Below are 24974 nucleotides of genomic sequence, written 5' to 3' on the forward strand. Positions count from 1 at the left end.
TAAATGTCATTTCATATCAGCAGGAAAGAGAACCCATTTATTTTGCTAAGTGATTAGACTATGCTCAAGGGAAATTCCTAATAATGTTGTTTCCAACAATGGTGTCCCTTACATAATTCTGGATAATACTAGACAAAAAAAAGTCATCTGACTCACAGAACTGCGTACATCTTTTCTTGCGATCAACCTCACTCTAGATACCAATTCCTTTTTTTCTCCTTAACAGGAACAATTACGCTACATTTAGGTGAAATCTTCCTTACAGCTGAGAGCACTGGGGTCAACTCTTTGCTTTCATTGCTCAAGGTCTGTTTTTCACAACAGAAAAGAACATCTTTAAAATCAAACCAAATCTGGTGATCTAGTTTCTGCTCAACTAAAACATGAGAATTACACTTACTGCGTTTTATGTAACAATCTTACTTTAACCAATTACCCCCAACATTCTCACACCTAAGCCTATGAGAAAACCACTCCACTTTCCAGCTGTCTTAACTTCGCACCAAATTTCACATAACCCCACAAATTCTTAACAACCATTGATTACTAATTCCACCTGCACAATTTCCATGACCCCGCCCATAACTGTGCGGTCACAAAACCCAGCTGCATGAAGTAAGATGTGCAGAAATGGGTCAAAATAACAAGAATACAGATTAAGTCATAAAAGCTTACCAGGCAAAGGAACCCATCATTTCTTTCCATGAGCTCTGATGGCATTCTGAAGATCTGCTGCTGCTCATTGAATAGATGTCACTCAAGAAATATTCCCCAACTAAATAAACTGGATTCATGGTAAAAGATTGGAAATAACTTATAACATTAAACCTTGAAAATGCATTTACATCCCTCTATAGCAAGCCAAGAACACTAAAAAGACAACACATTTATAGTCACAGGAACATAGTGTCATGACACCAAAACTTTCTTGGTCCACAGATCATTTTAGTGGGTGAGGACTGTTAAGAGAATTAGCCCACAGCCTGTATTTCTCCTCTACCTCTGTGCTGTTTTCCATTTCAAAAAAGTGTCCTTAGAATTAATAAGAGGATGAAGCTTTGGATGAGAGATGAGGGAAGGGTCCGGTTTTTATTAAAAATCACAGGCAAATTATTTAGGCTTGCCAGAAGCGGAAGTGTAAATGTTTTCATATTAACCACTTTAAGATTGTAAGATCTTGAAGAATTAGTGACCAACTCCTAGAAATTCAACTAGTTCCTTCACCTCCAGTTTCCAGGACATGGTCATTAACATCTAAACAAAAAAATATGGCAAGTTCTAAGCCTTTCAAATACATCACAGATGTATTTCTGAACTGTGGCTCAATGGTATTTCAAAAAATTCTCTTTTGTAATGCTTTTCTAAGACAACCAGTTCAGCCAGGCATACTAATGACCAAACAACCTGAGGACTTGTTTCTGACTTTCCCTAAATGCATGGTCTTTAAACTTGCTGATTAAAGAAACATTTCCATTCTTAATTACAACATATAAGCTCAACCTGAGAATGGATAGCAATATTTGTGGATAGCTGAAGCACAGTTATTTCTGTGCCTATTCCCAAGGGGAAGTGGCAGGAGCTGGTGGCTATTTCTTAGTAGGAAAGGGAAATACAGAAAGAGGCAGCAGAGCCTTGGGGATTTAAGTAGTTGCGAGACATAAGGAGAAGAAATGCTCTGGACCAAGCTAAGAGATTGTCAGATTTATTTTAAGAAGGTCTGACATCTGAGCATCAATGCACACACTGTAACACCTCATAAATGTCATTTTTTTTCCCCAAGAAAACGAAATGTATAGCCTGTGTATTTATCTTGAAGCCACTTATTTTTATGTAAGTCATGCACTAGAGGCAAAGTAAGAACACAACAGCCATGTAAAGATATCAAAACGAGGCCCGCACCACTGTCCTTCCTATACCATTTTCAGTTTCTGCTCCTCTAGTCCAAGGTGCTTCTTTTGCCTGCAGAGACAAACATTTCAGATGACATTCTATGACTGTCCTGAAAACACTGCTATCAGCTATCCACTGTTTGGCAATGTGTGTCTCTGTCACTTAAGATAGCTTGAGTGAGTGAGTGTGACATTATCACTGCAATAAGTGAATCTTTCTAATTTGCAGTAAAAGTATACCATTCACACACTTTGGTACTTCAGTACGGCAAGGTTTTCAAATCCATTTCACAAGTGGTGGCAGCACATTTCACATCGGATGGAAACACACTCTGATTGCTAACAGCTGCTGTGGGCACAGCTTACTGTCAAAGCCAGAGCTCAGAATAGCAGGTCCTTTTTAATGCCAATAGCTGCTACCATCTTAAATGGTAACACAGGCACACACACGCATATGCCACACATGCACACCGTATGCTCACATGTACCACACATACGTACACTACACACATATACCATGCTCACACACACCACAGATGCACACCTCACACCACAGCACACATGCACACCTCACACACACGGCACACAGGCACACCTCACATGACACACATGCACACCTCACACACGGCACACAGGCACACCTCACACACAGACGGCACACAGGCGCACCTCACACATGGCACACATGCACACCTCACACACACATGGCACACATGCACACCTCACACATGGCACACAGGCACACCTCACACACGGCACACATGCACACCTCACACACGGCACACAGGCACACCTCACACACAGACGGCACACAGGCGCACCTCACGGCACACATGCACACCTCACACACACATGGCACACATGCACACCTCACACACGGCACACAGGCACACCTCACACACGGCACACAGGCACACCTCACACACAGACGGCACACAGGCGCACCTCACACACAGACGGCACACATGCACACCTCACACACACATGGCACACATGCACACCTCACACACGGCACACAGGCACACCTCACACACAGATGGCACACAGGCACACCTCACACACAGACGGCACACAGGCACACCTCACACACAGACGGCACACGGGCGCACCTCACACACAGACGGCACACGGGCGCACCTCACACATGGCACACATGCACACCTCACACACACATGGCACACATGCACACCTCACACACACATGGCACACATGCACACCTCACACACACACGGCACACAGGCACACCTCACACACGGCACACAGGCACACCTCACACACAGACGGCACACAGGCGCACCTCACACACAGACGGCACACATGCACACCTCACACGCACATGGCACACATGCACACCTCACACACACGGTACACATGCACACCTCACACACAGGGACACATGCACACCTCACACACGGCACACAGGCACACCTCACACACAGATGGCACACAGGCACACCTCACACACAGACGGCACACAGGCACACCTCACACACAGACGGCACACGGGCGCACCTCACACACAGATGGCACACGGGCGCACCTCACACATGGCACACATGCACACCTCACACACACATGGCACACATGCACACCTCACACACGGCACACAGGCACACCTCACACACGGCACACAGGCACACCTCACACACAGACGGCACACAGGCGCACCTCACACACAGACGGCACACATGCACACCTCACACGCACATGGCACACATGCACACCTCACACACACGGTACACATGCACACCTCACACACAGGGCACACATGCACACCTCACACACATGGCACAATGCACACCTCACACACGGCACACAGGCACACCTCACACACGGCACACAGGCACACCTCACACACACAGCACACGGGCACACCTCACGCACACGGCACACGGGCACACCTCACACGACACACAGGCACACCTCGCACACATGGCACACAGGCACACGTCACACACAAGTCTATTCAGCTGCAAGTCCTACCTCCACTTGCTGAGAACCTGCATGACTGGGCACCAAGGATACAGCACACACACACAGCCACCCCACATACATACAGTCCACACACACACAACACATATACACCACACGCACCACAGATGCACACCACACATGCCACACACACATACACTGCACATGCACCCTACACACACACCCCACATGCTTACACATACACCTCACCCCCCACCCCCAACATATGGGCCTACACACGAGTCCATCCAGCTGCATGTCCTGCCACCACTTGCTGAGAACCTGCGTGACTGGGCACCAAGGACACAAAAAGGATGCACAGAACCCACCAGCGCACCTCATCTTGTTACATTAGTTTCACTGCATAGGAATTAAGGATGAAAGTGAAAACTTTTTTTTTTTTTTTTAAGGAGAAAGAAGAGAGTTGATTATGACCTTGAAGACAAAGTGTAGAGATTTGATTTGCAAAATCTAGAGTCTGGGGTTGAATTTCTACCCTGACATTTGTTAGCTATGAGAACTTGGACACTTTCTTAATCTCTCTGTGCCTCAGTTTCCTCACCTTTAAAACGAGCCCTATCTCATTATTACAGGGTACACAAGTAAAGTGCCTGTAGCATCAGCGCTCACCACATAGTAAGTGCTCCATAAATGTTAGCTATAATCATCATCACTGTCTTTTTTTTTCTTTAGACAGGGTCTCGCTCTGTCACCCAGGCTGGAGTGCAGTGGTGCGATCACAGCTCACTGCAACCTCCACTTCCTGGCCTGAAGCAATCCTACCACCTCAGCCTCCTGAGTAGCTGGGACTACAGGCACACACCACCACACCTGGCTTTTTTAATATTTTTTTCAGTAGAGATGGGGTTTCACCATGTTGCCCAGGCTGGTCTTGAACTCCTGGACTCAAGTGATCTAGCTGCCTTGGCCTCCCACAGTGCTGGGATCACTGTCTATCTTTTAAGGATGATAGTATTTGGCAGGGGCTGCAGCTGGAGTTGAGGGAACTATCAGAAGAATGGAGGATAGGTCACTGTATTCCTTTTGTTGTATAACGACATGGAGTTTAGCCGCTTTATTTCTAACACAGAGGCCTAATGTGAGAAACAACACTAACCAGGGCACGATAGAAAGAAACCAGTGTTTCTTTCTAGGGAAAGCCCACAGTGAGGCTGGCATCTTGGAGAGGTGGTAAGTGGAGGAAGTGGGAGAGAGGCCTCACACACTGGTAAAGTGGGGAAAAGACTGAACTACAGGGTTCGGAGGCTCTCACAACTGCCCGTGCAGTGAGCAAAATTCACCAAATGCCTGTAACGCTTTGTGACCCTCTTTCTCCAGAGCTCAGCTTCCTCTTCTGTTCTTAGGCATAGTGCTGCACTACATAATCTTCCAGAGCCAGTCCTGCTGTATTACACTGTGATGTGAAGAGTGAGCTGAACTCTCATTTCCCCAACAGGGACCTCTTTTTATGGCAAAACCCAGCAGGTTTCATCTCGTCAGGGAAAAGGGATAGAAAGTGGAAGAGAATTCTACCTAGTAACTAATTTTTCATTTTCATTGGTTTAGGAAAGGAAATACAATGAACTGTTCTCTTCGAGATCCAGAATAAAAGTTCTGGCAGCTAGAACACCGTTTTTATACACCGAACCCCTCGTGCTCTCCCTGCTTTTTTTTGTTGTTGTTGTTGTGCTTGATGTTAGAAAATAACATTACTACTATGAAACGAAGAGAATTTTTTTTCAAAACCATGTCTTGCCATTACAGATGAGACAAGGCAACACCATGCTAATACGCTGTTGATGTAAAAATAAAAGTTTTTTTTCCCTTCAAAGTAAACAAGTTAATTGAACGTGCTAGGACAGAGTTAGGTTATTTTTTTTTCCCCCTCTCTTTGAAGGCCACTAATTGTGCCCTTTTGCTTTAAATCAATAGAGGCAAAGCCCACAGCAGATAGTGTCAGTAATGCAAATCCATTTCCTATTGTAATTCACTTTTCAGAACAAAACCTTTTCCATCAGCAAAGCATTTTAGAACCTCAAGCTACACTGTTCCCACCTGCAACTGTCTAAGGTATTGGAGGTCAAGGACAGTCCAAGGCCAAGTCAAGGACCATCAGGACACAGAGGAGTAACTTCTGAGGCAGCCCCCGGTGGTAACATAAAAGCGTAATATGCATCAGACAAGTGCCTTCGCTGTGAGATGTTGGGGAACCAAGCCCAGTGGGGTGGCTGGCGTCAGCTCAGTGTTCCAGAAAATTCAAACTATTCACCACAACTTGCCCTGATTTTGCCTTCACTGCTATTCAAAGAGGCCTGAAGCAGTTACTGAAAGCAATTCCAAGAAATTGAGTTAAAAAAAGAAAATTAAAGTTTAGAAAAAAATCATGTGAATAAGTGTGTAGACTTACAAATAAATTCTGAATGGAACAGAATATTTGGGGGGTTCATAACCTTTGGTATATTTGTTTTAAAAACCAGCCGCACCTCAAACACACCCACCAACAATGAGACGAATGGCTAGCACTTATGAGGAATTATTATTCATTTAAAATACCCTTTAAACTATGTCACAAAGATAAATTTGTTTAGTCCTTACCTGTCCCCAAGCTTCAAAATAAACCATAATATTTCTATTGAAGCCAGTTTCTTGTTCTTGGAATCAGCTTTGTGAGTTGTCAGTTAGGCTAGATGAGCTGATTAGTATGGAACTTAACACTGTCAGTAGCAAAACAGGTGCTCTATCAGAGAAATATCAGTCCATTTTAGGAATGTTTTTGAGAGTGAACTGTGGTATCTATGAGAGAAAAATCAAGCCTTTTCCCTCTTCCGGTCTGCTACGGTAAATGGTGTGACACAAGGATGTTTCACTGCCCAATTAGCGTGGTCCATTTTAAAGTGAATCTGTTATTTTCCTTTCCTTCCTCATTCTTGACTTTTAGACACTGCAAGTTAACCTCAAAGAATGTCTTCTTTGGGCATAATTTTACAAATATTCTTTAAGATCCTTTATCACATTTCAAAGCACTTTGCGAAAACAAAATGTCCTCAGTGGGGCAGGTGAGATCTCAGGAATAGTGATAGAATTCATTTTAAATAAGTCTGTGTGATTTTTCTACTGTATCATTTCAGGGACTTTGCTTAAAGAGGCTTTAAGGAAGAACTTAAAATGGAGAAAGCCAACTTTTGAACGTGGTGATCAGGTTGCCTTCAGTCTCTTCTACGTCAGGGAGTCAAGGGGCTGTGGAACCATCCGTTCCACCTGCTACATGCTTTCTCACCCTTCTCCTAACCTGACAAATACTATGTGGCATCTCCATCATGGTTGACATTGCTAGGCCCTACCTTATTCAACTCTAACTGAAAAATGGAGAGCAAGAAAGGATTATGTAAGAAAAAATGAAAAACTTTGAGGGCCAACTAACAGATTTCCTAAACTAATGATGTATTTTAATATTCCAGGGATTTGATTTAGGAAAAATTGTTATTTGGATGGATGCTTGTCTATTGAGAGAGTAATTGTTAAACTAAAGGAAACTGGTCACAAATACTTTAGCAATGGCTATAAATGACCAGTGGGCCAAGGATTTTGAGATCGTGAGAGACTTCTCCAGGAATGTTGTCATTCATTTCACTCCAGTGTGGCTCTTTTCCTCCATCTGCGGTAAGCCAAAACAGTTCCCAGGAGAAACAGATAGAGACAGGAAAATAGGTAGCAGTTCTGTATAGTCTTCAGTAACAGCTCATAAACCTTAAAAAAATGGGATTTTAATAAAGCCCATTTTTTATATTTTTAAACATAAAATGGAATAAAATGATGATAGTTCCAAAGGACTTCCTGTGGGGAAAGCTTCAATGTCACAACTAAAATTTACGTCAAATTCCCCAGCACACCCTTGTCTTCAACCCGAGGTTGCGTAACGGAGGTTTGCTGAGCCTGGAAACAGGGAATTCTGTGTGATTGCAGTAAAAGCACCAAGTGGCCTCATGACCAAACTCTCCTGCCTCTTAGTGGTTTCTGAACTGGTGGCTGAAGTCAGAATTGTCCGTGATTACTATCAGATTATGACAATGAAAGTCACCATTCTGTGTTCTTTTGAGCAGGATTTTCCCTTGTGTTGTCCCTCCCTTCAGCTTCCCACACTCACTGCTTGCGTAGAATTTTGTTAGGGGAGTAGCAATTCTGACACAACCGAAGGTGTGTACGGATCAACAGTGGGGTAATGTGGATATCTGACACGTACTGTGGGCGTGGAGATGCTCCTATGTTGTGGTGGATGATAGCCTTCGAATGTTCTTTGTTGTCTTCATTGTCATCCACTCTATTAATGTTCTAGAAGAAAGCTAGTGGCCAATATTTTCTTCCAACAAATTCACTGGCTCCAACCTTGACACCAAAATGAGGATTGAGCGTCAAAGTTCTTATGTTGTCATTGCCCCAAACTACTTGGAGCTACTTCTTATGCAGCTGCTCTCAGTGCCAATGAGATAAGACACAGTTGTACTTTATAGTCCCTCTCCTCCTTTTTTTTTTTTTTTTAAAGATAGGGTCTCGCTCTGTCACCCAGGCTGGAGTGCAGTGGCGTGATCTCGGCTCACTGCAACCTCCACCTCCCCCAGGGTTCAAAGGATTCTCCTGCCTCAGCCTCCCGAGTAGCTGGGATTACAGGCACCCACCACCACGTCTGGGTAATTTTTGTATTTTTAGTAGAGACGGGTTTCTCCATGTTGGCCAGGCTGGTCTTGATCTCCTGACCTCAGGTGATCCACCCACTTCGGCCTCCCAAAGTGCTGGGATTACAGGTGTAAACCACCATGACTGGCCTTTTTTTTTTTTTTTTTTAAGGAAAATGGCCTGGTTTGGTTTCTTCACTTACCTTTTTCAGCATATTAACTATTGGTTGTTTTCAAATATCAAGCTCACGTTTCTAGGAGAACTATGGCCACTATGGAGAATATGAAAACATTGCTGAAGGAGGTGAAAGCCATTTCAGAAGAAGAGTTATATATTAGCTTTTGGCAGTGACAGCGTTATGGGCACGGACATTCAGCCTTTCCAGTTGACTGCTTTGAAGGGGCAATGTTCACGTGGAAGTATACCTCCTAGTACGTTTGCTAAAATAAAATCAGCTTCATTACCTAATAACATAAATGACTTTGGGAGAAAACTCTGAGTCTCATGTTTTATTTTTCCTGATAATGCTGTTCAATTAGGGCAGACTTTGTGGAAATTCTGATTTCATTACCCATCACTGCTGCATGAAAATACGTTTTCTGAAGTCATGCTCTGAAAGAAACTAAGTTGTTTGCTACAACTACCCCTACACAGAAATTAGAAAATTATATGACAAGAAGTTTACTTCAGCCTGCAGTTGGGACATAGGTTATTACTGAAAGTAGTCGTCGGCATGGTTTCTGGTTTCACAGTAAAAGAAGACGACTTGAAAGGACTCAGTGGTTTTGATGCTCTTCTGAAATGAAAACACTCAGTGAGCACATAGCATTGGGTTGTCATTAATGTCAGCCAAGCGAAAACACTGTCTCCATGAACACTGCAGTCATTTCCCCGCCGAGACCATGACTTTCCACTCCCTGGCATTTCGGGCACTGTGCTAGTACTTTTCCAAAAGAGACTCTTAAGGCAATTCATTCTAGATAATCAAACACACATAACAGTCTTAAATGAATAGGTGGCCTGAATTTGCTAAAGTCAGCCAACAATTTCCAGGGGAGAATGTGTTATTTTCTGAGAAATACTGTAAGGCAATGATGAAACCCTCAAGCGCTGGGAGGCACGAAGTATAACTACTACACTTCACGGTAAATAGCATTAGTTTGTTTGTTTGTTTATTTATTTATTTATTTATTTATTTATTTGAGACGGAGTCTCGCTCTGTCACCCAGGCTGGAGTGCAGTGGCGCGATCTCGGCTCACTGCAACCTCCACCTCCCACGTTCACACCATTCTCCTGCCTCAGCCTCCCGAGTAGCTGGGACTACAGGCGCCCACCACCATGCCTGGCTAATTTTTTGTATTTTTAGTAGAGACAGGGTTTCACCGTGGTCTCTATCTCCTGACCTCATGATCCGCCTGCCTCGGCCTCCCAAAGTGCTGGGATTACAGGCATGAGCCACCGCGCCTGGCCAATAGCATTAGTTTAAAATCATGTTGTGGATAAAAATGTAATCAGGTAGCTTTACATTGCTCTTATTAAACTTGATACACACAGTTTAACATGGTCTTGTGGAAGAAAACAGGAAAAATCTCTGGCATTCTCGATATGTTCTATGATATGTAGCAGCTCTTATGTTCTGTGTCTGTCGCCTATTTTGTAAACAGGCAACAAAACACCATACTTCATCCCAAAGTTACGAGAAACAAGGAATTAAGCATGTTGTGTTGGATGGAGTTAATGATATAACGTTAAAAAATAACCCCACAGTTTCCATCTACTCTCTTGCTCTCTGCAATCAAGCTGGGCATGAGAGAAGAAAATAAAGTGATTTTCTTAGGTAGCGAGCAAGTGTTGGAAAGTGGCATTTACTATATCACCAGGGCATATTTGTTGTTGTTATTTTTCCTCCCCCATTCATTGCCTATGAATTAATTTAAGAAACAAGGCATCAGGGAATAGGCTAAATATAAAACAGTATTTGCTATGTTTTTTAGTGTCAAACACTATAAGACCAAGGTACTAAACTTTGAATGAGAAAATATTCTGCAGTTTCTCAGGATCTCACATGTTTGTCATACTTCTTACAGTGGTAGTATACTATTTTTAATATCACTTTTATATTGCCATGATTTTTAAACACCAAGGTAAATTCTCACAGAAAGATTGCCTGGGGATAGGTATGTGTGTGTGGGAGGGAGGATCTGGCGATACTCATATGGTAATCTTTTTATTTCATCCATTTTCTCTGCTTTCAAATTATAAATTCAAACTATAATGTCACTCTCCACCCCCTCCCATCTCCTTCCCAATCAACAAAACAAACAATAAAATTCATATTTTACTATGTGTATTGTGAAACAGCCTACAATAGGACACCAGTGCTTTTTAAAGTCCTACTTTTTATAAAGGGTCTGATTTTCTTCTGGCCATCAACTGAATTGTAAGGACAACATAGCTCATTTTATGAAACGAAAGTGATATTCAAAAACTAAGTGGCTGAAGATGTAATTGTCTATATGTGAGCTGCTTCTGACCTTGAAAAAAGTGTAGAAGAGGGGCCGGGCGCGGTGGCTCACGCCTGTAATCCCAGCACTTTGAAAGACCGTGGTAGGTGGATCATGAGGTCAGGAGTTCAAGACCAGCCTGGCCAAGATGGTGAAACCCCATCTCTACTAAAAATACAAAAATTAGCCGGGTGTGATGGCACACGCCTATAATCCCAGCTACTCGGGAGGCTGAGGCAGAGAATTTCTTGAACCTGGGGGATGGAGGTTGCAGTGAACCAAGATCGTGCCATTGCACTCCAGCCTGGGCAGCAGAGTGAGACTCCGTCTCAAAACAAACAAACAAACAAACAAACAAACAAAAAAACCAAGAGGCACATTTAAGACTTGAAATTTAGATGGAAATTTTAAAGTTTTAAGTTGTTCATATTCTACCCCAAACACATTCATCTCAAAAAATAATATTTAAAGCCATAGAATTTATAATTTATGCGTCAATAGTTTCTCCTTTAAGTGGTCACCAAAAAGATATCAAACTTTTTTTGCTATAAGAGCATATTTAAAAAATATCAATGAAAGTGTTACCAGTTTTCAATCCTCCTCACTTGGACATTAAAGGGATTAAAGTTATTGTCAGCACACACATGGATCAGCTTTCAATGGAAAAAAATTAATGTTTTTTGATGTTGTTTCTTTTCCTTAAGGCTCAAGGACACTAGGAGAAAGACATAAATAGAAGTATATATTATCATCTAGATGGTGACTCTCCAAGGGGATGATGAGGGAACAGAAGTAATGCTACCCTAATTCTGAAATAATAAAAGCTCAAGCAATGAATGGCTGAATTCACACCTCAAAATTTCATGGAAGACAGGCATCCAAAAATAAGCTTTCAAAACTGAATGAACTCATTACCACAATTAAAGAAAACAAAAAGAAACATTTTGCATAACTGCTGGTTTTGCTGCTCCTTCTGCTAATTTAGTTTGTCTGGAAGAGCCACTGTGTGGACCACCCATGCTTCAATGCACTTAACCAACACCTTTAGAAGAAAACAGGATAGCTACAAAGTAAGTGGTATCTTTTTATGTTTCAGATTTCCATAAGGCGATTTCACAGTATTGCAGAGTGAAATCAATTAAGAAATAACTATAGCTATATAGGGAATATGCAACACATTAATATATTTATGGAGACTATATCTAGGCACATTTATTTTCAGCATTTGAAAATTACTGGTGAGAGTGAGTAACGTCCCTTCCCTGTTGTTTTGATAATCTCATGTCTTTTAAGCAAAAGGAAATGTATACTGCAAAATAGCTTTACCACTCTGACCTCAATATGGAGTAAAATGACAGATAACAAGCAGAAGCCGGTCAGTTTCACAAGTAAGTGATTCTGATGCTTTGGCTCATCCTGGTCCCTACATCCTGATCTGGCTGACTTAGTTAAAACCTGCCATTTCTAAAGTTTAAGAAATTAAACATAGTTTGGGAGTACAAAGAGCCATCTTTGCTCTGATCTCATTAACAACCTCATAAGAGTTCATTTCCCTCACTAACTGTCCTCAGGAATGAAAGTTAAAAGACCTTGAATAATTTTTCCTACCGCCCCACAATGATACTGTACTACTGTCCTCGTTCCTGGTCTGAAACTCCTCTGGAAAGAGATGCACAGCCTCTAGTAAATCATAGTTTTTGTTTTGTTTAGTGTACTCTAAAGAGCTACATGGAACCTTTTAAATCATTCAATGCCAGGTCCATAAAGACCTCTGTGATTAACAAATCAAACCCCTTTCTTTTCAGTCAAGGCACCTGAGACTGAGAGGTAAAGTGACTGTCCTAAGGTTACCAAGCTGGGGCAAGACCAAGGTGATACTGCCACCATCTGTTCATTCTCCTGCCACCTTTTCAACTAGGGTTTATCCCAACCTCCTCATTTCACAGAGAAAAACAGAACCAGTGTGAACAGAAACAATTCACTTGGGAAGAGTGAGCCGAGGCTCTTTTATCAGTGTAGGTGGTTGAACTTCGGTAGCCACAGGGGACCTGACTTTGAGGACACAAAACACAGGATCCTTCGTGGTTCACAGTGGTGGTGTTAGGGAGAGGCAATGAGCCTTGCATCATAGGTAGAACACGATGCAGCTGCAGGTGCAGAGAGTTATCAGGGAGAGAAGGGCCCAGAAGACTGGGAAAATGATAGTGGTGTCAAACAGGAAAATTACACTGAAATTACACCATGTCTTTTTACATTTTCCTCAGTCTCCGTCTGAGCCACAAGTGCACTGCAGTCATTTCAGAGATACAGAAGCTTATCTTGCTTTTTGAAAAGTTTTTCTTAATATCTGTCCTAGGGTCCACAGGAAATGAAAAACCCAAGGCATCCCTCGCCCTCTCCCTGCAAGTCACCTGCTATGAATACCTGCATTCATTCTTCAAAGCCTTTATCACTCCCTGGAATGCCACGTATTTATTAGCTGTCTCCACACATTAAGAATAAGATGTATAGAGCAGGAACCTGTCATTCTTCTCCATCCTATCTTCCCAGTGCCTGCCTCAGTGCCTGACACATAGCAGGTGCTCCAAAGGAATAAATAAATTAGGAAATCCTACCACCTGCTTCTAGCACGTAATATCTACTACCCTGGAGTGGAATGAAAGGGTTATTAAAATACCCAATGACAGCCTCAGGTCTTTCCTTCTAGTGTGGAAACTCTACAGCAAGAACCAACACAAATTAAAGTGTCTAAAAAAATCAATTGGGGCAGGCATCTTCTTCTGAACTACATTTACTAGAGCCTGCCACCCACAGATGTCAAAGGAATTCACAGGATTAAAAGAAAAGGCTGGAGGTGAGAAAGTTAATAACTACTCTTGCGACATCTAGGGCTGGGCTACAAGTGGTCAGCACATGGACCTCTCCATATATGTTGTTAGATGTCAAGGAGTGGCTTTACAGATAGACAGCCTTGGACCCCAATGCTAAATCTTCCACTTATTAGCACTGTGATCATGGGCAAGTTATTTAACCTCTCCAAACTTCTATTTCCTAATCTCTACCACAGAGATAACAGTACCTACTTCACAGGGCTGTTATGAGGCTCAAATGCGAGAATATATGTAAGCAACTAGCTCAATGCCTGGCATACAATGGTAACTGCTATTACTATTGTTATATGAGCTATTGATATTTTTATCTGATCCCAGATAATACTCAATAATCAAAGTTAATCTCCATCTGCTTTTCTGAACCAGGAATTACTGCTTTATCCTGGGATTACTATAAGGTCAAGATGGCAAGTGAGTTTCAGCTCATATTCCGAGTCACATGGATTTCAAGTGAATGCTTGGGGGCTGGTTGAGATGCACTGTGCTGTGATTGATTGTGACATGTGCCAAGGGTGTAGAGCCAGGCTTGTTGGTTGGTTCTAATATTAGAATTGGTAAGCCTCTTGTAGTAGTATCACAGAGACTAACAGCTATTTTAATATTATATAATAAAGCACATAGAGAAATCAAAAGAATGGGCTAAGAGTCAGATGGTCTAAGTTCTAATTTTAGCTCTGCAACTAACTGGTGAGAAGATCAGAATATGCCACCCCAAATTATGACACTGTGGCATGAAGATTATTTTGAGCTGAAAGCAACTGAGAAACAGCAGAAAAAGCTCTCTACCCTACCCCTATCTGCCTATAGGCAGGGCATACATTTCCCCTTGTAAAGGTGCCCTCTGCCCCAACCCCATACCAGGAAGAGGAGACAACCCTTATCACTACAGATGGGCACTGACTTAAATCTGCTAAAACAAACCTTATTGAAGTAACCCTTGTCTTCCATTAGTTCCCACATATATTTACCTTCCCACAATATATGGCCCCTAGAAGCCTCAAACCATTTTCCTTTATCTTGTCACTTCTCCATAAGTTTATTGCCCTTTGTTAAAATGGTACATAAGCCTCCAGATCTGATGACCTTCTTGGGGGTATTCACTTAATTTCTGTGAGGCCCCCTGACATACATATAAAATAATCCTTTTTCTCCCGTTAACCTGTCTTTTGTAAGTTTATTTTGTGGGGCCCCAGACACTGAATATAATAAGCAGGTAGAGGAAGAAGTTGGGTTTTTTCCTCTCTAACACTGAGTAAGTGATTTTAATCCAGTCACTTCTCTTTCTCTGTAAAGTTATTTCCCATTGAAGTACTGTGATTTGCTGATAATTGATTTTTTAAAATGTAAGTAAAGTGAAACACATATAGCTATGACAGGGCCTGGGGTACAGGATGGGTATTTGTTATGATTATTTGAAAGAAAAATAAAAGCACAAGGCTATTATATGGAAGTGTAACAGTTAAATATTTTCTGTCCTCATTCAAAAAGATTGACTCTTCCTATCAATGAGGAATATATTCACAATGAGATAAAATTGCAATATTTTTGGCACTAAAAAAAAATCAGCAAATGCTTAGTAATTCTCCAAGAAAGACAAGACTGTTGTGAATATGGGGGCTCTTTAATAACCAAGGCACCATTTAAAAATAGCTAGAATTAATTACAGGGCTAATGACCCATTGAAAGGCTTATTTAAATACCAAAGCCAGCACTGAACAATCATGGAAAATATGACTTAAAAGGGCTTTAGAGAGCAGAAACCAGGAACCGCAGTTGAAACAAAAAACACATTATCCTAGAACTCTAGCTACTTTGGTGAGAAACATTCAGGATGCGAAAAATCTCAGGGGAGTTCTCAGGCTGGGTAAGAGAAGCCACTAGGATCAACAGAAAGACAAGAAGATGACACATACGGTCACCTGTTTGGAAAAGAAGGACTGCCATTTAGCATTCACCCAAAGAGAAGAGAGAAGAGCCCTTCAAAAACCATTCTCCCCCAATCATCAAGGCTTTCTTTCCCCCACGCTCACCCCCTGGTTTTCTGATGTACCCACCCATTTTTAATGTACCATAGGATAAAATTAAAATTTCCACAGAGAGGAAAACATATATTTTAATAAGTCTCTGTGGCCACTTTAGAGCCGCATTATCTCCAAGAGCTTCCTGTGTCTTGGTCCTCTGTGCCCTGCATCCATGCCATCATAAGCCAAAGAAGAGGTGATAATCTTCAGCGTGCCCTACTTGCCAGGCAAAAGTGATGCCACTGCAGTTCTTAGCTTCTCTCTGTACCAAAATGGCCTTTCTGTATGTCAGTATCCTGGGAGCACACCAGGTGGCCAGAGCTGAAACAGTTTCATTACTTCATTCATGCCCATTGATTAAATGCATTACTCTTACCCTTATTTACTGTGGCCTAGACATGCCTTGTAGTTGCCTTGCTAAGTTAAAAGTGTCATAAAATCAAAAGGTTCCAAAGCCCTTGAGAGCTCAAGGTGGGGAGGTAGGAGAGGGAGTGAGGCACTCTCGACATATATTGGTTTCAAGGAGCAAATATAAATTTTAGTATAAATTGCTGTTCACAATAACGCTTTTAAACCAGCAATTATTTACACTGTACTACTCGAGAAACCCTATAATTATTCTGAAAGCACTTGCCAACGTCTACCCTGTTTCATAATTGCCAACACAGCCTTCTTCAAAAGAATTAGTGGCAATGTTAAAATTCTGTTTGGTACTAGGTTACTGTTTGAAACAATTAGTGATTGCACGATGTTGGGATATGCAAGCAGAATGGGGCCAATAAAGTACCCTAAGAATGAAATGGTCTTGTGTTCATATTCACAGGTGGGAAGAAAAGGAAGGTGGTGGCTGAAAGGGAAAAAAAATTGCTTGAATTTTTTTTTTCCTTTTTTTTTACTACTTTCCCAAGAAATACTGTCATCTGTTGAGCAAAATGACTTTAAGAAAATGTTTTTTCAAATGCTGGAAATGGTAGTGATTTGAAGGAAAAAAGATAACCCACTTCTCCCTCTTCCCCACTCCTTCTTGCCTGGAAAATATGTTTCTATTTCCGGCCTTTACTCCTGATATTTGTAAGTGAATCTGGGTAGTGATTGTGGAACCTCGGCTCACACATCTCAAAACACCCATCTGTGCAGGTCACTTGACTTTGCTGACCTATTTTCTGCTGTTTCTTTCTGCTACACAAATCTCCCCCACTTGAAAGAGCAATAGTCCCTCTACTTTCCAATGAAGCACAGACAGCAGAGAGATTTCTCACTCTCTGTAAATGCAAAAGCTTTTGGAACGTCTGGCATTTCAGGTGAGTGTTTAGGAAAAAACGGATCTCATCCTGGGTGTCTCTCTCATCTTTATTTCATGCTTTCTCTTCTTATAAACCCACAACTGTGGACAAGGGGATCTGTGTTCCCCATCGCCAAGTGAAAATACATGCTAAATCTACCCTCAAAATTGAGGGTGCTGTGCAAAGTTTCATAAATAGAAACAGGGAGGAGAAAAATCTGGCATGATAACTTCTGAATTTAAGCCATTTATTCTCACCTCCACCCCACTTCTATCCCGCCTTTTCTCTTTTATGAACAGGTGATATAAAAGCAGAGAACTAAGGCAGTTACCTAAATAAATTTTGTATTACTTGTCTAAGTATTTTAGGGAAGTGTTTTTTCTATTCTGAGTGTCCAGGCTATTTTCTTAGTTCTCGTGTTCACTCTGCAGGTGAAGATATTGTCACTGACTGGGGAATGTGCCTGTGGACCATAACCCAAAGGTGGCATCTTTTGTGATAAAACAGGTATATCCCTGTTTCATGAGTCTATTGGCCATGAAAGAGATCCTCTATGCCTGGAAGTTCACGGCTTCCCCTTTCTCTTCATCATTTTCTGGTTCTGCGGGAGGCTCCATCTTTGATTCAAACTTCACTTCTTCCTAAAAGCCTTCGTAAATGAAGAAACCTTGCAAATTACAGTGGATGTTTCCCCTCACCATTCATGTATCCAGTTTGTAATTCCTTATCTTCTTTTTGTGAATATGGTGGCTTGCCATTTTGCCTCCAGGAACACTTGTTTGTCCACCCCAATCCAATGATAAAGGACAAAGAAAAGATTTATCAGAGCATGTATTTATGCATAGCACATCCCCAAATGGTTGAACAGCAATAAGTACCCAAAAAAGTACTGTTTAGGTAGCCAACTCCCACTGTCTAATTTAATCCCACTGAAACTGGATGTGTCTTTTTCTCCTTTTGTTCTAAAGAAACTTGTTCTACTACTATTTGCTGGCAGGAATAATTTTCTGCCACCTGTAGTACTCTCTGCTTCTGTGAAGGCTGAACTTCAAGTTGCTGTGAAAGAATCTGCATTATCCCTCTATAGTCATACCTAAAATTAACCCACTGTCTTAAGTTAAATAAGATATAGAATGCTCACAACTGTTATGGTTATCGGAGAACTAGAGAGTGAGGCTTTCTGGCACTACGAGAGGATGTAGAAGATGACACATGTGGTTTGGCCTTTATTTGGAAGCAGCAAAAATCACAGAGGTGGTGGTTACAAGACAAAAAAGGCCAGGGGAGTGAACACAAAGTTTTGGCTGAGTTACTTTGTACTATTATGTAATGAGATACAAGCTCGGCCTTGCTTGAGTTTAAATAACCATAATGAACTGTTATAAACTCTGGGATGGAGGCATTATAAACATAGGAAATTCTGTACTTGGTCCTCCGGTTGGTCAAGTCTACTTGTATTCATAAGGAACACATTCCCTTGGGCTACAAGAGAAACATTCTGCAAACTGGAAATAGAAGTTACTTTCTGGATAGTTCTCTCAAAGAATATAATGAAGTAAACCCGAACTTCAGAAATCTCTGTGATCATGTATTTTAGAACATCACCAGAGCAAATAGCAATGAATCTCAGCTGATTAGAGCTTTAGTAAGTAATTGGGATAGCCGAATATCCAAATAGCTGGAGTTTTATCCAAGTAAACACATGAAAACAAAGAGGGCAGTTATCATAAATATTTTTAAAGAAATATTTCTAAATTATGACCTATTTCTTTTCTTTGTAGAGAATTTTGAATAGAATTTACTTTCTTGATGATAAACAGTCATCAGAAATTTTATTTTAAAATTTATTAGAAATTTGGAGAGCAGGATGTTTGGCCTCTGAATGGGAACCTTAGTAGTGCCAATGACGAAAGAGAGTATTAAATATGGGTGATGTTGAGAAAAGCAAGATTTTTGTCTAGAAGTATGCCCAGTGCCACACCGTGGGAAAGGGAGGCAAACACAAGACTGGGCCACATCTCCATGGTCTCTGGACGGAGGACAGGTCAGGCCTTTGGATTCACTTACACAGACGCCAGTGAGAACAAAAGCATCACCTGAAGACAGGATACACTGATGGAGTATTTGGAGAATCCCAAAAAGTTCATCCCTGGAACGAAAATGATAGCCTATCTCAAAAAAGCTACTAATGGGCATTAATTAGTTGGCCACTGCCTTGTTTATGACAAAACAGGAACATCTCATGACTTTTTTGTGTGTACCATAATTTAATAGATCTCACACACCAGAATTCAGATCATTAATGTCTGACCGAATATTTTTGTTGGGCAGTCCTGTTAACTAAGACTGGATTGTGGTTAAATGCGTATGTTCGATGTTTCTTTGAGTTTTAATAGTAATTTCGATTCAGTAAATGCTATCACTGTTTCCCCCTTCTAAAGATATGGTTGGACTTCATTAATAATGTTCAACTTTTCATAAAGATGGTGAATACCACCTTAAAACCTATTGGAGATTGGTTTTATGTTTAGATTTATATAACTGGTTATGTGAATATATTTAAATACTTGGGAATTTCCTTCACTGTCTCAGAACCAAGCAAAAGTCACCTGTATTTTGTGTTCTGTTGCCTCTTAAAGGCAAGGTCTGAAGATAAGGTAGCAATGTCTACTTTATATTTTTGGCTTTGACTATGCCAATCTAATTAGAATTCCCTGTATCTAAAACGGTTCCCTTTACTTACAAAAAGGCATTTTAGTGTAGGCTTTAGAAAAGTGTGCAATATTTAGAGTGATATTATACACTAAAGTGTAATAGTTGAGAAGAGTGAAATATTTTTTATTTGATATTACACTTTGGTGTGTAGTGTAATATCAAATATACTTTATAAATAATAAAATCTTATAAATAACAAAATCTAATAAAAATCAAATAAAGAATATTTAATATTACACACCAAAGTGTAATACCAAATAAAGAGTATTTTACTCTTCTCAAAAAAATTTATTAGACACTTATGAAAAAAGTATAAAATTATTGTATATGCTGTAATGCTCTGAAGGCCTTCTAAGATTTATATGACATTTTGCCCCAACACTAAATGGCCCTGGTTTTTATCCTTTTTATGCTTTTTCTTCCTCCTTCATCCGTAGTTTTCCTTCCTTCTGTAGTCATATGCTAGATCTTATGAGGCCCTCCCTCTACTTGTAATTAATATTTTGTCTTAGAATTAGCTATGTCTTGGAACCCAACCAGATAACTAAGCTTGTGTAAAAACCAATTATAAATAGGATGTACTGGGTCTAAAGAGATTTCCTCTGAAATCAAGTGCATTCACTGTAGTGCTTGAACTTTGGGACTCTGTTTTGGCAACCTAAAGGCCTATTTGCTTACTTCCTAACTTCTCAGATGTTTTGTGACAGAGAAGGTTGCCAGAGGACAGATTCATCACAGGTGACGTATTGCTGTAGTAGGAAGGCAAAAAAGGTAATTGAAAGACCCTGTTCTTCAAATTACCAAGAGAAAGATGTCGTGCAAGGAATAGGACAATGACCTTTCTGTTATTTGCATTACGGCTTGATAATTATCACAAGTACATTCAGTTTGAGAGTTTCTCGATCTCTTCTCAATGCCTTCAAATAGATATGTTATAAGACACGGCAAATTGATTCTTTTCCTAAGCGAGGCCAGTTTCACGTTCCAAAAATATTTCAAAGCCAAATACACATAACTTTATAAATTTGGCCACTGTTTTTTTTCCCCTTGACTGTTTTATTCTTGACTGCAATAGCCAAGAGTTAATATAGTTGCGTTTTCTTAAGGAAGCAACATAAGTTCTAACAATAAATCTGTGAAAATGAATTTGTGATTTTAGTTCATTTTTGGATGATTTCAACCAATCATTGTAGCCCATACCTGGCAAAGCAAAAAGTTTATCACAGCAACTCCTTATTTTGCTCCCTATGAGACTGTATTAAATTTAGATCTCTCCAGAACATTTGACTCCCTTCTTAAGGAGATTTATGTTGAAAATTATCATATAGCCACAAAACGCAGTCCATTTTATATTAAAATGTGAGTGTATTTCTAAAATTTTTTCTTTTGTTTTGTTTGTGTTCTCAAGAATGCTTTCTAAAACAAACTCATGTGACATAAACAGGGCCAGCTTGCCCTAGTTACACCCTTACTATTTCATTAACAAAGGAACTGGGCTGCCATTCTGTTTTTGTTATGCTTATGCTGAATAACTGTACTCAGCCAGCTGCCATGACTTGTCTGTAATCCCAGCACTTTGGGAAGCCAAGGTGAGAGGAACACTTGAGCTCAGGAGTTCAAGACCAGCCTGGACAATATAGTGAGACCCTGCCTTAAAAAAAAAAAAATGTAGCCGAGTGTGGTGGTGCCAGTCTGTGCCTGCCTGTAGTCTCGGCTACTGGTAGGGGAGAGGGGCCTGAGGTGGGAGGGATCACTTGAGCCTGAGTCACGGCTGCAGTAAGCTGTGGCAACAGAGCAAAACCCTGGGTGACACAGCAAGATGTGTCTCAATAAAAATAAGTATATAACTGTATTCAAATGACTTTCTTCTTCTAATGTGGCTGCCTGGGCAATTTGTCCATTTTTTCCCAGCAGCAGCTGCTAATGTTTAAGTGTAATTTTACGATAAATTTTTTTTAATTAAAAAAATTAAAAGTTACACCAGCTTATTGAAGCAAATATAGAAAATACAGAAAAGTATACGGAATAAAAAATAAAACATATTGTCTTCACTGCAGAGACAACCAAGTCTTTAAAAATGTACATGTCTGTATATACACATCTGTACTCACACATGAGCACACACACATGTTGGCAGTGATGTTTTAAAATGTGTTTTTATACATGGGAAGTTTTAACTTGTGTTTTTTTAAATATGGAGAATGCAAAATAATAATAAATAATGAGGCATAATTGTAATTGTGATGACAAGAAAGTAATAAAAAAATGTTAAACTCTTTAACTCTGAAACTAACGTTAAGAATTTTATCCCGTGTTGTAGATCCAGGAACACTTGAGGAAGATGCTTTAACCACAACATGGCTCTCAAGGTTTTTGGACCCCCTTCCATAATGTAATAGATTCTGAATTGCAAAATACCAATACATTTTGTTAAAGGGTCAAGAACTATAGAAGGAAAGTACATCTCAATCCAAAACTATATCCATTGAGAAAAGAAAAATAGCTCAGAACCGTATGAGCTATATGAGTGATGCAAAATTTATCACGCCCTGAGAGACATAATATGGGACTTCAGTCACACTCCCCCCATGCAGGGGTGGTGGTGGGGGACTATTTAAAGCCATTTTGTTCCTGACTAGATGCTGCCTCCATTATCTTCATGTTACTGGAATCTGTGATACACAGAACAATAGCTTATGGGTTTAACAAAAAAAAAAATTTTTTTCTTTTTTTTGAGACGGAGTTTTGCTCTTGATGCCCAGGCTGGAGTACAGTGGCGTGATCTCGGCTCACCGCAACCTCTGCCTCCCAGCTTCAAGCGATTCTCCTGCCTCAGCCTCCTGAGTAGCTGGGATTACAGGCCTGCACCACCACATCCGGCTAATTTTGTATTTTTAGTTTCACCATGTTGGTCAGGCTGGTCTCGAACTCCCGACCTCAGGTGATCTGCCCGCCTTGACCTCCCAAAGTGCTGGGATTATAGGCATGAGCCACTGCACCCTGCCAGTTTACAAAAATTTTGTTGAGACAGAGTCTGACTCTGTCACCCAGGCTGGAGTGCGATGGCACGATCATAGCTAACTGCAGCCTTGACCTCCTGGGCTCACACAATCCTCTTGCCTCAGCTTCCTGAGTAACTGGGATGACAGGCATGTGTCAATATGCCCAGCTAGTTTTTACATTTTTTTTTGAGGCGGGGTTGAGGGGGGGTTGTTTTTGTTTTGAGACAGAGTCTTGCTCTGTCGCCCAGGCTGGAGTGCAGTGGCTCTATCTCGGCCCACTGCAACCTCTGCCTCCCGGGTTCAGGCGATTCTCCTGCCTCAGCGTCCCAAGTAGCTGGGACTACAGGCCCATGCTACCACGCCCAGCTAACTTTCTGTATTTTTTTTTTTTTAGTAGAGATGGGGTTTCACCATGTTAGCCAGGATGGTCCCGATCTTCTGACCTCGTGATCCACCCGCCTTGGCCTCCCAAAGTGCTGGGATTACATGCATGAGCCACTGTGCCTGGCTTTGAATTTTTTGTAGAGATAGGGGTCTTGCTATGTTGCCCAGGCTGCTCTCAAACTCTTGGGCTTAAGTAATTGTCCTGCCTCAGACTCCCAAAGTGCTGAGATTACAGGCATGAGCCACCATGCCTGGCCAATAGCTTATGTTATTTAAATATAAATTCTTGGTAAACAATTTAGAAACTGCCTCTTATTTCTTCCTTTAAAAATTCACTTGTAACTGCTGTTAATCCGAGTGTACAAGGCAACTTGAATCTGTACTCCCAGGTGGCTATCCTCAAGTTTGGGCTCAAATAAATGCTATACTTAATCATATTTTCTGAATCTTGTTACTTAAGGCTGACACGTATAAGTTGAAATTCTCCCAAAGTGAACATGGAGTCAGTCTACCAAAGTAAAACCAAACTAAGGTGAATATTTAAATATTCAGACAAACATCCCTGCTATTGAAAAAATCACAAATATTTGCTTAGCATCCACTAAGTGCAAGATGCTGATGGTGCAAATACCAGGTGTGCCAGACAACTGCTCAGCCTTTTATACCTCTTGGCCTAACTAGACACACCTGCAGTTTTCCACATGGAATTCCTCTTCTTGCACTTTGGCTTAAGCATGCATTTTTTCTAATGGCGGAAAATATTAAACAGACTTTTGCTTTAGAAGGTATCTCACTTCACTTCAAAGCAAAGTCTGCCTTGTGAATTTAATTAGGGAACCTTCATGAGATTTTAGCCCTTATGTATATTTCCAACTATTTTAGTCATCAAGAACACTTACTGTTCCAATTCTGCCACTGATGTGGTCAATCTTAGGGAAATTTCTTTGAGCCTCAGTTTCTTCATTTGTAGCATGGGGATCTTACCCACCTAAAACCAAACTGAGATAGCACAGTGCTTGGGGGACAGGAGACTCTCAGTAAACAGCAGCTCTTATTGTTGTGCCCCAGAGAGTCTCTTAGGAAACGGGCTCCCCAGAGCTTCAAACCATGGCTTTTCCTGTGTGGCTACATCACAGACATTGTTTATCAGAGGACACATCTTCTAGTTCACTGTGGTTCATTCTTGGTGGTCATTGGAAGTTTGCTCCATTACAGCAAGTACACACACAGGTAGCGATGGCCTACATATTTATTTTCAAGCAATGTTTTCCAGCAGACATGGCATTCAGTGTTGTATGAAACATCCCCATACTATTCCACAGACCTGCATGCAGCTTTCACTTTGCCCTCTATTGTACAGCCTTTCATGGGCTGCTTGACTTGAGCACACTTCTCACTACATACTTCATTTTATTAGGATATGAATTTTATATCCAGATAATGAATCCAAAGTCTGAGAAAGATGCATGCTTACAATTGGTATACAGCACGGCTGTGGAGACATGTTGAGAAGCTCTGGGATGAGACACCTAAATTCAAATCCCAGCTCACACTTCTGTGTGAACTTATGCAAAAATTTTAACCTTTTTGATTCTCAGTTCCCCTCATCTGTAGAATGGTTATCCCCATTCTGGGTTATCCC

General features: G+C 41.0%; 1 protein-coding gene and 1 long non-coding RNA gene across 8 annotated transcripts in view; one reads left to right on the forward strand and one right to left on the reverse strand.

The window, feature by feature from the left end:
• Positions 1–24974, forward strand: part of LOC109023482 (uncharacterized) — a 95398-nt gene that overhangs the window by 51248 nt on the left and 19176 nt on the right. For 3 of the 5 annotated variants that reach the window (XR_010130998.1, XR_008671828.1, XR_008671829.1), the window contains exons 3-5: positions 5859–7520; positions 11741–12106; positions 13744–13890. This is a non-coding gene — a long non-coding RNA (uncharacterized lncRNA). The remainder of the gene's footprint in view (positions 1–5858; positions 7521–11740; positions 12107–13743; positions 13891–24974) is intronic. The other 2 variants (XR_010130999.1, XR_010131000.1) reach the window with 2 other exon arrangements.
• RORA (RAR related orphan receptor A) overlaps positions 1–24974 on the reverse strand; it is a 736533-nt gene that overhangs the window by 46651 nt on the left and 664908 nt on the right. The gene's annotated exons all lie outside the window — the stretch shown is intronic.

Source organism: Gorilla gorilla, chromosome 16 (assembly GCF_029281585.2).
Source record: "Gorilla gorilla gorilla isolate KB3781 chromosome 16, NHGRI_mGorGor1-v2.1_pri, whole genome shotgun sequence".
In the NCBI taxonomy this organism is placed as follows: domain Eukaryota; kingdom Metazoa; phylum Chordata; class Mammalia; order Primates; family Hominidae; genus Gorilla; species Gorilla gorilla.